This window comes from Chiloscyllium plagiosum, chromosome 13 (genome assembly GCF_004010195.1).
Source record: "Chiloscyllium plagiosum isolate BGI_BamShark_2017 chromosome 13, ASM401019v2, whole genome shotgun sequence".
Classification (NCBI taxonomy): Eukaryota; Metazoa; Chordata; class Chondrichthyes; order Orectolobiformes; family Hemiscylliidae; genus Chiloscyllium; species Chiloscyllium plagiosum.
In genome coordinates this window covers 12,938,793-12,950,981 of record NC_057722.1, presented here as the reverse complement: position 1 = coordinate 12,950,981, position 12,189 = coordinate 12,938,793, and the positions used below count along the sequence as shown (strand labels likewise).

Here is a 12,189-nt window from a genome sequence, read left to right as displayed (position 1 = left end):
GCAGGAAGGATCACAGGCTGCATACAAGCGTGAGCTCTAGTTTTGGAACTTCAGTGGTGGCTGAAGTCACCGTTGTGCATCCGCAAAGCAGAGGTCTGCATGGATAGCATGTTTAGGGAGGTGGTCACATCACAGATTGGAAGTACAAGCATTGTACTTCCCAGGCAGAGAAATAAAACCAAGCAAATACTACAGGAGGCCCTGGTTTCTGTTGTGCTTGCTTATCAATATTCCACTGTGGAAAGTGGTGAGGGCAATGATTCCTCAGGGGAATGCAATGAGATCCAAGCTCTTGGCACCATGGGTGGCTCAGCTGTGAAGGAAACGAGGTAGAGGAGTGGAAAAGCCTTAATTACAGGGGAGTCCTTACTCGGGGAATCAGACAGGGGTTTCTATGGCATAAAACTTGACTCCAGAATGGTATGTAAACATGCTGATGCCAGGCTAAAAGGATGTCATGGAGAGACTGCAGAACGTCCTTTTGGAGGAAGAGGGGAATCAGCCAGAGGTAGGAAGTGGGATGAGGTCCTGAAGACCGATTTCAGGAAGTTAGGAAGGAAATTAAAAGAAAGGACCTCAAGAGCTGTAAACTCAGGATTAATCCCAGTTACACCTGCAAGTGAGATTAAGAAAAGGAGGACTGAGCAATTGAATACATAATTGGATAACTGGGAAAGGAAATAGGACATCATATTTCTGAGGCATTCAGATCAGTGCTGGTGTAGGTGGTACATCTACAAGCTTCGTAGGTTACAACTTAATATGGTCATTAGTAATATCCTCTTTGAAGATTTGTTACTGCTATTTGGCTGGGTTTAAATTATCTTATCAGGGAATGGGAACTTAAGGGACAACCTGAATTGGAAGGAGGTAAAGTTCATAACAGGAAGTCTAAAAGATCCCAGGAAGACTAGAAGACAGGAGAAAAAAAAAGCTGAGTATTTATGCTGCATTATAAGCATACTCATGTCAAAAAGACAAAGTTAAGGGCACTCGATCAGATTCACAACAAGGTAAATGATCTAAAGGCACAAATAGAGATTCATGTGCATGATCTAACTGCCATTATATAAGTATGGCTGCATGGTGAGCAGGATTAGGAACTCATATTTAAGGACATTCAATGTTTAGGAAAGACAAACAAGACAGAATTGAGGTGGGGTTGCACTGATAATAAGAGATGGGATCAATACATTAGTTAGGGAGCATCCCAGATCTGAAAAATAATGTGTGAAATCTATTTGGATACAGAAACAGCAAAGTAGCAGACATTGGTTGGAGTTATTTACAGGCCACCAAATAGTAATAGTAGTGTGGGGCATGGTATTAAACAAGAGCTGAGGAAAACGTGTAGCATGGGCAACAGAATTATCACAGGCAACTTCAGTTGAGCACTAAAGCTATGAGGGATGAGTTCCTGCAGTGTGTTAGTGGTGGTTTCCTAGAGCAGAATATGGAGGAGCCAACTTGAGGACATGCTGTTTTCAATCTAATATTATGCAATGACAAAACACTAGTTAACAATCTTGTTGTAAAAGACATTTTAGGGATGAGTGACCACAATATAGACAATCTGAAGCAAGGATGTTAAATTCATACCAGGAAAATTATGAAGGTGTGATGCACAAATTGATGGATTGGGAAAATATATTGCAATGTGGGACTGTACGTAGGCAATGGATAGTCTTTCAAGAACTCTTATATGACTTATAGCAACTATACATGCCTTTATGGTACAAAAACCCACAAAAGATCAGTCAACTGTGCAAGTTCAGGATTGTATAAAACTAGCAAACAAAAGTTGCTAAACTTGCAGAAAATTTGTGAATTGGGAGGGTTTTTAGAATACTGCAAAAGGAGCACCAAGAAGCTGATAAGGAGAGCAAGAATAGCATATGAATGCCCATACAAAGGAAATGCTGGCTATAATGAACGTAGTCGAAGAGTGTGACGCTGGAAAAGCACAGCCAGTCAGGCAGCATCCAAGGAGCAGGAAATAGACATTTCAAGCCTAAGCTCTTCATCAGGAATGAGGGGCCCAAGGGGCTGAGAGATAAATGAGAGGGCTATGGGGCTGGGGGGCAGGTGGTCCTAGGCCTCCTCCACCACCAAACCCTTACTGCCTGATGCCTGGAGGAAGAATGCCTCACCTTCTGCCTTGGGACCCTCCAACCACAAGGCATCAATGTGGATTTCACCAGTTTCCTCATTTCCCCTCTCCCCACCTTATCCCAGATCCAACCTTCCAATACAGCACTGCCCTCTTGACCTGTCCATCTTCCTTCTGATCCAAGGTCCACTCCACCCTCCTCTCCAACCTATCATCTTCACCCCCAATTTCATCTACCTATTGCATCCTCAGCCACCTGCCACTCCCAGCCCTACCCCCCCTCACATTTATTTCTCAGCCCCTTAGGCCATCCCCTCATTCCTGATGAAGAGCTTATGCTCGAAACATCGATTCTCCTGCTCCTTGGATGCTGCCTGACAGGCAGTGCTTTTTCAGCACGACACTCTATAACTCTGATCTCCAGCAACTGCAACCATTACTTTCTCCCTGAAATGAATGTAGGTCCAATACAAACAAAGTAAGGATAATTTATAATGGGGAATAGAGGAATGGTAGAGGAGCTAAATGATTATTTTATACCTTTTATCACTGAGGAAGATACAAGCAATCTCCCTAATTGGCCATCCAAGCAGCTGTAAAAAATAAGGAGTTTAAGGAAATTGACATTAATAAATAGACAACCGCCTGATGAAGGAGCAGCACTCTGAAAGCTAGTGCTTCCAATTAAACCTGTTGGACTATAACCTGGTGTTGTGTGATTTTTAACTTTGACATTAGTAAAAAGATTGCATTGGGAAAGTTAATGAGGCTGACAGCTGATAAATCCTTGGGGCATGATTAATTACATTCCATCATGTTTAAGGAAGTGACTAGAAAGATAAATGGTGCATTGGTGATTATCTTCCAGAAGTCTACATATTTTCTGGAATGATTTTTGTCGATTGAAAGATGGCATATGTCATCTCATCATTTAAGAAGGGAGTGAGAGAGAAAACAGGGAGCGATGGGACTATTAACCTTACATCAGTAATAGGGAAAATGTTGAAATGTATTCTAAAGGATGTGATAGATGCTTCGATAATAATAATCTGATTGGGCATAGTCAGCATGGATTTGCAAAGGGGATTGCTTGTTGTTGGGATTCTTTGAAATTATTACAAACAAAGATGACAAAGGAGAGCTGATGGATGTAATACACTTTACAAAAAGCTTTTGATAAAGTCTCCCATAACAGGCTGGTTGGAAAATTGAAACATATGGAATAGAAGGGAATGTACTGGCATGGATTAATGACTGGCTAATAGAGTAGAAGCATACAGTAGAAATAAATGGGTCACTCTCACATTCGCGGACCCTGACTAATAGGGTACTGCAATAATCAGTAGATGAACCCCAGTTGTACACAATATATACTGATGATTTGAAGGTGGGAGTCAAATGTAATTTTTCCAAATTTGCAGGTATACAAAGCTAAGTGGGAATTTTCATTGTAAGGAAGATGTAATGTAGCTACAAGAGTATTTGGACAGGCTTAGTGAAATATAAGGTGGAATACAATGTGGAACATCTCTTTAATAATAAGAGGTTGGAAAGTGTAGATATGCAAAGGGACCTAGGTATCCTTGCCAATAAGTCACTGAAGGCTAACATGTATGTCCAGCAAATATTAAGAAGGCTGAAGGAATGTTAGCCTTTATTGAAAGAGCATTTGAGTGCAGGAGCGGTGAAGCCTTGCTTCAATTATATAGAAGGAGAAAGTGAGGACTGCAGATGCTGGAGATCAGAGCTGAAAATGTGTTGCTGGAAAAGCGCAGCAGGTCAGGCAGCATCCAAGGAGCAGGAGAATTGACGTTTCGGGCATGAGGCCTTCTTCAGGAATGACTCATTCCTGAAGAAGGGCTCATGCCCGAAACGTCGATTCTCCTGCTCCTTGGATGCTGCGCTTTTCCAGCAACACATTTTCAGCTCAATTGTATAGAAGTTTAGTTAAACCACACCTGGAGTTATGGGTGCAGTTTTGGTCTCCTTATCTCAGAAAAGATATTATTGCCATAGAGGAAGTGCAAAGGAGGTGCATCAGACTTGCACCCATGATCACAGGACCGGTCTATGAAAAGAGACTGGGCAAACTGGATTTGTATTCTCTCGAGTTTCAAAGAATGAGAGTTGATCTCTTTAAAACCAACAAAATACTTAAAAGGATAACTGGGTAGAGGCAGGTAAAATGTTTCCCCTGGCTGGGGAGTCCAGAACCAGGGACACAATTTAAAAGTTAGGGGTATGCCATTTAGGTTGGAGGTGAGGAGATATGTCTTTACACCAAGGGATATGAAACTTTGGGATTCTCTATCAGAGTAAGCTGTGAAAATTCAGTTTTTGAGCATATTTAAGGTTGAGTTTGATTGATTTATGATTACCAATGGCTCACGGGGTTATGTGAATAGTGTGGGTAAAAGGCATAGAAGTGTTCAATCAGCAATAATTGTATTGAATGGTGGGGCAGATTTGGTAAGCTGATGGATCTATTCTTTACCCTACCTTCCTATTCCTACTGCAAAATGAGGTAACATTTCTCAACATTGCTGAAAAGGCCTCTATGTTGCTTATCTCATTCATCAGGACAAACACAAGAATGCCAAATTTCAAATGGTCACAGCAAGCTATGATACAGGAAAGACAGGATACTGATTGTTTTGTAAGTTGACTCTGATTAGCCAAGGCATTACCATGACAAAGAGTTTTGGAACTGTAGCCTCTCCATTCTTCCAGCTAATTCAGAAAAAGTGCAAGCCTTAAACACATGTCTTTAGTCTTCCAAGACGGATCCCTCACTTATCTGCAATATTCATGTTCTATACAAGCCAATTAACTTTTATTTGATAGTTATTTAATTCCAAGCTAACACTAAAGAATATCTCCAAACACTATGTTGCCTTAATACGTCACTCAATACTGATTTTGAAAATGCACATCATTTTTGGGGAGATCTACACTGTGTGATCAGGGAATACTACAAAATGGAAAGATGCCATTTGACCCATCAGCTCTGTACTGATACTTACCTCCAAATAGACAACTTGGTTTAATTCCACTGGAGTCATGGAGTCAGAGTATTCCAGCATGGAATAGCCCTTTAGCCATTGTGCCTGTCCCAGTCATCAAATAAATACCCAATTAATCTCCATTTCCCAGTATGTGGAGTGAAAAACATGCCATATATCCCCTCTGCTCCTTATCTTAAATCTATGTCCCTGGCAATTACCCTCCATGAAAGGGAGAAGTTCTGACTAACTACCCATCTACTCATCACTACCCTTAATAATTTTGTGGGCCTAAATCAGACCATCCTCAACTTTCTCTGCTCCAAAGAAAACAACCCCAGCCTAAGTAGAAACATTTCATAACTGACACACTCCAGCCTGAACAACATCCTGGTGAATCTCCTCTGTACCACCTCCAGTGCAATCACATCATTTCTTTAGTGTGGTGTCCAGAACTATACACATTACTCCAGCTAAGGCCTAATAACATTATTATACAGCTCTATCATAACCCCCTTGTTCTTGTATTCAATGTCTCGACCAAAAAAAAACATTAATCTCACATGCATTCTTAACCACCTTATCCACCTGTACCTATGTCTTCATGAATCTATGGGCATGCATACCAAGGTCCCTCTGATCCTCACTACTCCTCAGGTCCCAGGTTCCGATCATTTATTGTGTATTTACTTGCCTCGTTACTCCTAAAAAACTACATCACTTTACACTTATCAAGTTTAAGCTATATCTGCCACTGTCCGCCCATCAGACCATCCCGCCTATACAGTCCTGTAGACAAAGACCTTCTTCTTCATGATATATCACACCATCTGCAAACTCACTGATTAAACTTGCTACATTTGTGGCTAGATCATTAATTTACGTTATCAACAGGAAGGATCCCAGCAAGAAACCCTACAATATAGCAGTGAACACTGGCTTCCAGTCAAATAAATGATCTTCAACCAGCACACTCTGCCTCCTACCAGATAGCCAATTTTAGATCCAATTTGCCAAATTGCCTTGGGTTTCAAGGGCTCTTACATTCTTGAACTGTCTTCCATGTCAAAATTTTTACTGAAACCCATCAACACTACATAAATTTCACTGCCCTCAACAACACATCTAATCACCTTCTCAAAATATTCACTCAAGTTTGTGACACGTTTTTCCGCAAGAATACTATCATTGATTAATCCATGCCTCTCCAAATGGAGATTAATTCTGCTCCTCAGAATCTCCATAGATTTCCCTACCACTGATGATAGACTGTAGTTCCCTGCTTGATCCCTACCAACCTTCTTGAATAATGATACCACATTAGCTGTGTTCTAGTCTTCTGACAAGTCTGCCATAGAGAATTTGAAATTTGCAATTTTCTCCCTTTCCTCCCACAGTAGCCTGGGATGCAGCTGAAAAGGGCTGGAGATTTATCCAAATTATACCTTGCTAAAGCAACTAAAATGTCATCCTCTCAATGATTAAGGTCTCCTCCTTAATTTACATACCTACACCACCTTGTTCTATAGTGAATACTGACGCAAATTGCTCATTCAAAACCTCACCCACATCTTCAGGTTCCACACACAAATTGCCACTTTATCCCTAACCCTTGTCCTACTGTTTCCCCTGTTAACCTCTTGCCCCAAAATTCTTATAAAATATCTTTGTTGCTCATTCCACATTATATCCAATAGTACTTTTTAAGTAATTATCCTTTTTTCCACCCAAAAGAATCTAGAAGATAGAATTTCCCCCATTTTTATTCATTTAGAGGAGAAAGGTATCCCTGGCGAGGCAGCGTTTATTGCCCATCCCTGATTGTTTAGAGTGCATTAAGAATCAATCACATTGCTGTGGATCTGGAGTCCCATGTAGGCCAGACCAGGTACAAATGGCAGCTTCATTCCCTAGAGGACATTAGTGAACCAGACAGGTTTTTCCAACAATCAACATGGTCATCATTAGACTCTTAATTCCAGATTTTTTTATTGAATTCAAATTCCACCATCAGCTACGGTGGGATTCGAACCTGGCTCCCCAGAACTTTACTTAGATCTCTAGATTAACAGTCCAGTGATGATATCACTGAAGCCATTGCCTCCCCAGTTACAGTTCAAGCATTTTGTTGAGTGAGTTTTATGATGCTTGGTCTATCATGACTTGGAGTTTTGTTTTCACATGATCTTCCAGTCTTCACCTCATTAATTACACAACCCAGTTCTTGTGCACTTTTCTTGGGAAGTCACGTAATGGTCGCTACTGCCTGGACCTTCTAATGTCATGCCTGTAGTGCTATATTTAAAGCCCAGCCACACACAGCAAGCTGAGAAATAGCCCTCACGCTGGTGCTCAACTGTTATGACTGGATACAAGACGCAGAAGAAAAGCTGAGCAATCTCTCTTTTTCACAAAGACTTGGAGAAGTTGGGGGATGGGCTGTTGGAGAGGTGGGTAACCCTTTTTTCCAGTGGACTACCAAAGAGGAGCATGCTGCCAGAGCCAGTGACTTGCTCATTGATTCCAGGCCAGATCAGTGCTGTGATCTGTACGAAAAGCATCAGTAAAAACTTCAATGATCTGCACTGCTCAATGGTGAGTGCTCCCATATCTCTTTGCAGCCTTACACTCACTCTAACTTTGCCACTGCAAGCACACATCTCACTCTCATCAACAATAAGGCTCTGCACTGTGTGCATCATAACCACTCAATGGTCCTCACCCACCTGACCCTTCCAAATTACTAATGCTTCCTGCATGCTGCACTTCCTACACACTCACTGGGGTCACTTTATCATCATTCATGCATCATCACTACCTGCTCTTCTATCCACTTCAATCATATCCAATCCTCCATTTATCTGATGTAAGCAAAACTGAACTCTTCCACTTAACTGATATCTTACAGCCTCCCAACAGACTTAACTGTAACTCCTGGACTGATGGAACATGCAGGAGTGACCACGGCCAAATCCACAGGTTTCAAGGGCACGGATCCCTGGACCCGGGTAGGACTGAGCACCTGACTGGCTTTGGCAACCACTGGGACTGGAACTGGATCAGTCCCTTAACTGACTGTGGCAAAGTCCCTTGACCGACTGCAGTCACCTTTCATTCCAGTAAGCACTGTAGCCTTTTAACTTACAGGTGTGGACGTTTGCTTGAAATGCATGAAATGTATTTGCTGTGTAAACTGCTGGCATTGACACAGCACAGTTGCCATAGCAATATGTCCAATGCCTCGCTCACTAACTGATTGACTGTTCAGTGCTCTCCACCATAACAAGCTACTTGCCTCTTCCTCTGTGCTAAACAGCAATAAAAGCCACGATGACTAGCAGCCTGGACTGAGCAATAAAGATTGTGCACCAAAAACAGCAATGTGGCCCATAAGGAAAGCTGACAGCCTACAAGTCAGTTCTGAAGTCAATCAGTGTGCACTTAAAAAACATTGTGAGGTACATAGAGGCTGGCAGCCTCCAAGTATGGGCAGAGTGAGTGAGCACTAACAAAGCAAGCTAAGAGCCGAATGATTCATGTCCATGTGAACACAAAATCTCCCTGTGTAGCTATAGGACATGCACATCTGTGGTTACAAGCAAAGTGTTCTGGCAAAATGCCAGAGGCTTTCCTGCACTCACGGACTTTGTTTCAACACACTTTATGGTAAAAAATTATTTGCTTAAAGACATTTTCCAAACATCTTCAATTATTTTTGTCATTATCTTAATTCTGTATCTTACGAACCAACAAAAATAATATTACTATTTCAACCATCCTAACCTTTTTATGATCTTCGAGACCTTTTATAAATCTTTTAACACTCATAAAAATGATCTTGATTTATGCTAAATGATCCAATTGTTTAAGATGATAAATAACTAAAATTTGCCTAATTTCTACTTTGGCTTATCTTGCCCTTAGTTACGATGTGGAGGTAGTGGTGTTGGACTGGAATGAACAAAGTTAAAAATCACACAACATAAGGTTTCAGTCCATCAGGCTTATTTGGAAATACAAGTTTTCAGAGCACCGCTCCTTCATTCGGTAGCTACCTGATGAAGGAGCAGCGCTCTGAAAGTTAGTACTTCCAAATAAACCTGTTGGACCACAACCTGGTGTTGTGCGATTTTTAACTTTGCTCGGAGTTATTTCTTTGTCATTCTTAGAAGTCAGCCTTAGCTCAATGGTAGTGTTACTATTTGTTAATTAGGAAGATATGAGTTCAAGTCCCTCTCCAACAATGGAGTACAAAATTTAGCCGAATATCTCAGTACAATATTGTCTGAGGGTGATAATGTCAGATGTGGTATCTTTCAAATGAGACCTTAAACCAAGGTTTTTTTCTGCTTTCTTAACTTATCACATAAGATCTTCTGTCACAAACAGGGGAGTTAACCAACATCACTGAAACAGACTGGGTGTTTGTGGGATTTAGCTGCAATTAGATTCACACTCAACTTACATTTCTTCTACCTAACAGTAGGTACAATTTAACTGCAAAGGATTTTGGATCTTTTGCATGGTACGAACTAAATGCAAGCTCTTTTTCTTCCTCTTCATGGTGATTGTTACAAATCTGGTTTGTTTGTAGTTTGTGAAGAAGAACTCTCCTTTCTAGCCCTATTTGGCTAGCGGCTGAACTTGCTCCACCGTTTAAGAGTCCCAATTCCAGGTTTCACACAGAATGGAAGGTGTAAAGGTTCCATCCAAAATCTCGAGATGTGTCCTTCATGCCAATTTTTTTCATTTCAGACAAATATTCCTGAACCAAGTTGTTTCAAACTGAAGGGGAGAATGAAAAAAACTAATCTGCACCAGGAAAGGGATTTATACCCCAACAATCTCCTTTGTATCCATAAGAGAGTAGTTTCAGCACAAACCCTTGTCCAAAAGCACCAATGTACAACACACCAATGAAAATGTCCACAAAGGTGTATTTTCAATACACCTTTGTTTGACTGTTTAATCAGTTAACGGGAATCAGCAGTAAATTTGCTTAAAATGCAGTTACACATACTAAATACAAATTAACATTTATCAATTTGCTAAAGAGACACCATTGAATTAGTTGTTTGGAATACATCACATGAGAGTGTGCAAGTCCACTGGTCACCAAACAACTTACATGCATTTATCTCTGATTTGAGTACTAAGTGCTGATGAAATCTAGAAAAACAATGTTGCATTCTTGAGCCAATTTATATAGCTGTGTTCAATAAAATAAATGGTCCAGGATTTGAAATTAGTACAAAGTACTCTAACTTAAATTTCTTTCATATGATCAAAGATAATCCCTTCGAAATATAGCACGAATCCTCATGTCTTCATGCCTCATTGAGGATGCTGGTGATTTTAATTTTTAAAGCGAGTATCAAAATAAAACAGCACAAATTTCAGAGTATGAACCAACACAATGGTCACACTTGTTCAAGAGAGATCTTGCCCTCTGATATTGACGAGTTTTGAGAAGATTTGTAGCTCAGGTTGAGGTTCTGGATGTAGATTTGCTTGCTGAGCTGGAAGTTTTGTTTTCAGACATTTCGTCACCATACGAGGTAACATAATCAGTGAGCCTCCGCGTGATGTACTGGTGGCATGGCCCATTTTCTATTTGTGTGTTTAGGTTTCCTTGGGTTGGTGATGTCATTTCACACGGTGATGTCATTCTCTGTGGTGATGTCATTTCATGTTCTTCTTCTCAGTGGTGGTAAATGGGATCCAAGTCAATGTGTTTGTTGACAGACTTCTGGTTGGAATGCCATGCTTTTCGGAATTCTCATGCGGATCTCTGTTTGGCTTCTCCTAGGATGGATGTGTTGCCCCAGTCGAGTGGTGTCCTTCCTCATCTGTAGGTAAGGATACCAGTGAGAATGGGTCATGTCTTTTTGTGGCTAGTTGACGTTCATGTATCCCAGTGGCTAGTTTTCTGCCTGTTTGTCCAATGTAATTTTATCTTAGATATCCTCCATGATATATTTGTGCCATGGTGTCTGCAATGGAAATAAGGTGCCGGTTTGGGAGCAGATGATGTCTGACAGATTAATCAGGGAGCTTGCCTTCCTGTAACAAGATGCACTTTTACACACATGTTGCAGTCTGCAAATCTGAATAGTTTTGATGGAAGCCTACAGAAGCTACGTGCAAAATTTATTAAATAAATGTAAAGTATCAGACAATAAATCAATTTTGATTTCAACAGCACCAGCTTAACACAAAACTAGTACATCTCAGTTACATCATCTCTGTGAAATGAATTTCCTTCACATTCTGCTCCACAGTAATCCTTGATACAAATTTCTCTTTGCCCAGCAACAGCTGATTCATTTGGATAACGCATGCCTAACCTGACGTGTTGTGGTTGCCTGGCCAAGGTAGGGTCCCTACACATCCCCTGCCCTTATAGTTCAGGTGTACTTGTGATAAAGGTCGCAACAGATGCTGTCAAAGGAGACTGAGTCATTTACTGCAGTATGTTTGACAGAGGGTAAACAGTGCTGCTACTTTGTGTTGATGATAAAGGGAATGAAAGTTGAAGCTGATGAATGGGTGTTGTATGTTATGGCAGCCTAGCCTGTTCTGGCATGAACAAGCCTGTTTTGACTGGTGACAGTCTTTCTATAAAAGCCCTGCCCATTCAATAGAATAAACAGTATCACCCGATAGTGAGTCAAAATATGGTACGTAAAAGCGTTCATACTTCTATAATGAGGTATTGACAACTCTTACGCCTTACTGTATCTGCATAATAGAAACAGAATCTATCACGTTTATGTGGTGTAGAGGCACTAGTTTTAGTTTCCGATGGGTCAACTCTCCAGATGCGAACTGTTGCCAATTCTGGGCACACTCTGTACCTGTCATAGAGTCATAGAGATGTACAGCATGGAAACAGACCCTTCAGTCCAACCCATCCATGCCGACCAGATATCCCAACACAATTTAGTCCCACCTGCCAGCACCCGGCCCATATCCCTCCAAACCCTTCCTATTCATATACCCATCCAAATGCCTCTTAAATGTTGCAATTGTAACACATCCTCTGGCAGCTCATTCCATACACGTACCACTCTCTGC

At 41.0% G+C, this 12,189-nt stretch overlaps 1 protein-coding gene across 1 annotated transcript in view; it reads right to left on the bottom strand.

The window, feature by feature from the left end:
- arhgef4 (Rho guanine nucleotide exchange factor (GEF) 4) overlaps positions 1-12,189 on the bottom strand; it is a 294,049-nt gene that overhangs the window by 280,388 nt on the left and 1,472 nt on the right. The window lies entirely within an intron of this gene.